The sequence below is a fragment of the Pyxicephalus adspersus genome, chromosome Z, assembly GCF_032062135.1.
Source record: "Pyxicephalus adspersus chromosome Z, UCB_Pads_2.0, whole genome shotgun sequence".
NCBI classification, from domain to species: domain Eukaryota; kingdom Metazoa; phylum Chordata; class Amphibia; order Anura; family Pyxicephalidae; genus Pyxicephalus; species Pyxicephalus adspersus.
The window spans coordinates 10,290,801-10,295,451 of record NC_092871.1 but is presented as its reverse complement, the minus strand read 5'-3'; positions in this window follow the sequence as shown (position 1 = coordinate 10,295,451).

Genomic DNA, 4,651 nt, shown 5'->3' with positions numbered 1-4,651 from the left:
CCATACTGTGCTGCGGGGTGATGTGGAGACCCCATACTGTGCTGCGGGGTGATGTGGAGACTCCATACTGTGCTGCGGGGTGATGTGGAGACTCCATACTGTGCTGCGGGGTGATGTGGAGACTCCATACTGTGCTGCGGGGTAATGGGGAGACTCCATACTGTGCTGCGGGGGGATGTGGAGACTAAGCTGTGGGGTGATAAAATGATTCATACATTGTGCTGTCAAGTCATTGTGAGACCTGCTGTGAGGTGATGGAGAGAATTATGTGCTGTATGATGATAAGTCTTTCCTACTATAAATTTTGTACCACTAAGCCCCCTTCACCCTAATGTGTTCAGTTTCATAAGCTTCATTTCACTTTGCAATGACCGCAGCAGAAATAACTAACTGGGGAAATCATCAGCTACCATTGACAAGTCCACACCCTTCATTATAAACAGTTGTTCTATTTTTTTCCGCTTAGCACATGGCTTATGGTAGCTTCATTTATGGTTTAAATGTCTGATCACTTCTGCACCCGTCATCATTGAGTGAATACACACGTGTGCACCCCTCACCCATTAACTGATCATTAATTACATTTACCAGAAAACTTCTCTGATTTTCCTATAGCACTTATCCATATGAGCTCAATTTGTGCTTCTTTTTCCAGTAGCAGTCTTTAGGGGTTTATCTCCCTTTTTACATTCTAGCTCCATATATAATTTTCTGTTTTAGTTCTCAAATATTCTATGTAGCTGCTCTCTGCATACTTTGTACAATAAAATCTAAATCTGAAAAGGCTGGACTTAATATTAATGCGACATTGAGGAAATGCCAAAGTGATACGATGGGTCATGTCTTTAGTCTTCCTCACCCCCTGCCATTTATTGCTGTGTCTATAGAGGCGGGAGATTTAAGCCTTTTCTGTACATTACCTGGCTCTTATATATATGAATATCCATGAATAGGACAGTCATGTGATCCAGCTTGGTGCGTAATTGCAACAAGCTGTATGTGGATCTTATCAATGCACAAAATATTAACTAATGGCCCCACTCCCCCCCCCCCCAAAAAAAAAACTGTAGTTACCTGTCATACTACCTGCACCGCTGAACATTACTGCAGGTAAAGTATTGGGGGCATCCAACCATTTCTGAGTTTGGCAGATGCTTGGACCCTCATTGCATGCTGTAGTCTCTTTCCCTGTCCCCAGCACATGACATAACATACCTGTCACACGTGTGTTGTAGGAGACATCAAGTGGAAGTACAAAGGCACAACAGGCATTTGTCACTCCTGGAAAGCTTGCATTCCCATGTGGGCCAATGCCACATCCCTTTTAATTCTAGGTAACTCTAAGGCCAACACTGTCCAACCCCTAGTGGTAAGTGTTGTAAATTATTTGCTATTGCATAATAACAATTACCTAAGAAGAATTAAAGCAACTCTAAAGCCAAAAATAATCCAATAAATATCAGACAGGATAACAAAAACAGAACAGTGTGTGCTGCAATATTCAGCTTCCATCCAGAGCTTTCCCGGCAGTTTTTTCTGCTTCTAGATGTCTGAACCATTCAACCCACTTTCCATAAGACCAGGTCTTCCTGAACTCACCCCAGCCTGTTACTGAGCTACAAAATGCACAGAAACAATAAGCCTGGCTATCCCTTTATGCACAGAGGTGGTGCAGAGAGATGATGGCGCTTGCACTGTTCATTGTGTGATTTTAGGGTGCTGTGGTGGCACGCTCCTGGGGGACAGGTTTTTGACACTCTTTATTTAAGGAATTAGGTTGAACAACGGTAAGTTTCACTCACTGGATTGCAGGCTAAGTATATATCTACATGGGGGGTCAGCATGGCAATAAAGTAACTTTTATATGTCTATTAAGGCATTAAGTAGGTGGAATGGGAACTGTTTAATGGACACCTATTCTGGTGACAACTATCCAAGAGGCAATGTGAATACAGAGATTAGCCAAGTAACTTTTTTTGGCTGTTGCATAGTGGTGGGAGAGCTGCAATTGTTGACATGCTGAAAATTCTAATTGCCTGTCTGTTTCTGGTTTCCATACTTTGTGTCACTGACCAGAAACAAGAACATAAGTTAAGCCAGAACTCCTGATCTGCATGTTTTATGGAAGCCACTGGGTCATTGTGACAGCCGGGGAGCTAATATTGTCAGAAAGAGAGGTCAGCAATGTTAGCTTCCATGATTCACCAGTGCAGGTTCCCTTTAAGCATTCTTGCGTCTTTAGCCATGCTGGCACTTGTAATTCCACACGGGGTGCCGAGCTGCATTTTGACAATTCTTGTGAGCTGTGGAAAGGCTGGAATCTGACAGCGCAGAGGATTTGTCAGTGGTGGTCAGGCTGTAACATGCCAGGCGCCACACTCTGATTATGTGCTGTTTATATGTGATATGTAATAAACACCCATCGCTTGCACATTCCTCCTTCCCTCCCTCCTTCACCATTTCCTTTGTTTACCAAACGCCAACCCTGTTGCCATGAGTGCTGGCTTCATTGTATGACATCACAGGCTTTCCGCTGACCTCACCTCGAACTTCTCCTGACCTGTGCTCATTAACCTCTCCTCTGCTGTCATATCATTCCCCTTTATGGATCCAATAGGCTGGAGTGCTGTGTAATTCCAAAAACATTCTGCCCTTTCCATTGCCTGTGCAGGGAACCATAATTAAAACCCACCAGTACGGAAACATAACCTCTCACCTCCATGAGTCCCTTTCTAACTGAACCCCCATCCCCTCAAATCTAAATGGCTTCTTAACCTACCCAAAGACACAGTTAGTGCATGTTGTTACAATATATTCCTTCTTCAGATGTCCTTACCACTACCTATGTTTTATGGACAATTCCTATTTGGTGTTAAGAGGCATGGATCCTTTCCAGATCCAGAAGAGGCAGCAGCAGCAGCAACCAAAAATTGTGGTTGCATAGGACTTGGATGATTGATTTAGATGAGTACATGTCACATACATTACGGGAAGAAATCATGTGGAGTGAAGGGGGTGGTAATTATCCAGTGATGGGCTTGAACCCGTTTTGTAGTTGTCCTTTAATGCTTTGTCATAGACTAACACTACAAGGTACGATAAACATAAAGATTGCATAAATGGAGGCACTTAGGGCTTGTTTATCCAGGCAGTGGAAGCAGTCCCAGACACCATACTTGTTTACTATTTAGGTTGGTTGAATGTGTAATAAATCACTCCCTACCTTCTCCATTTCTTCCATACGAGCGAATGTTGCAAACAGCATTTTAAGCGTTCCTATAAAAAAAGAGAAATCGGTGGCTATAGATATATATTTTTCAATTATCAGTGTTATGCATATGGTGTACTGTAAAGTAAATGGTGCATATCATGGTTTAAACTGTGCTGCCAACTCATTCAAAATAAATAGTCTGCCTCATTGCTTCATAACGCATTACATAAACACAAACACGTTAACGCACCTACATGATGTATCCGTGCAGCTCTGATAGAATTGCAGCAAAGAGATGCAGACGTGTGAATTGTGGACATTTGAGATCCCAGTGGGACTTCTAGCTGTGCAGAAAACCAGAATCTGGATTTTGTGGTACTACGGTAGTAAGTAGTAGTTTTCTAAAAAGACTCTGCCTTTAGAATTAATGAATTACAGCAACTGTCTTTAAAAAAACAAAACAAAGCACCCCTTTGCTCCCTGCACTCTGTAATAAATAAAGCCGTATATATGTTTTAACCTTGGCATTTATGACTTTGATACAGTGCTTAATTAACTTTCACTTTTGGCAGTCAGTATTTCTTCTTGCCGGAGATGATGGCCTTGTGTTACTTCTGCACCAGTTCTGCATTTACAGTAATAAAGCATTGTGCAGGATAGCCAATGTTTTACAATCCTAGAGATCATTTGTTAGCTTTTGACAATACCGCCTTGGATGACTGGTGCACCGCATTATCATTATGAAGAATTAACTATAACAGATGAAGGTTGCGGATACAGATTCAGGCCAAAAACTTTGTTGTTTTCAAGGATGAATATTGCAGGGAAGGGTAGGATCTTCTGAATATTCTCAGTACAGATTTTGTGCACGCTTAGGCTACGCTCACACAAGCAATAAGGTTGCGGTGCTATTACCACTTGGGTATTACTTTTCAATCTAGGATGCTAATTGGAGCACCATACGTGCAAAAGAAAGATTAGTATTTGTAAATGCATGGGGGAGATGGATTTAAATAAAAAAACCAAAGGCACTTTTTTTTCTAAGCAAAACGGACTATAAGACAGTAAATAAAAAAAAAAAAATAGACCCGGCTGCAAAGCTTATTTTTACTTTTATCAAAGTACCCTTTTTTTTGTCAAGAGCAGCATTGAACCCAGAAAAGCTGATGACCTAGAATGAATGCAGGGCATTATGGCCCCAATGGCCTAGTGGGCATCACTAATATTTGTAGTATATTGAAGCTGGGAGAAATGTTCATGAAATCACGTTACTGATGCACTTTGTACCAGCAGAAGTCTACCTTAAAGTAGATGATTCCAAACACCAAAGAATAAAGCCTACCATGCAGCATGGGGAACCTTCAAGGAGGATAAAGCCTGAGCCCATAGTTAAAATTTAAAGCGGACCTAAAATTTTTACTTTACACAAGAGAATAGACA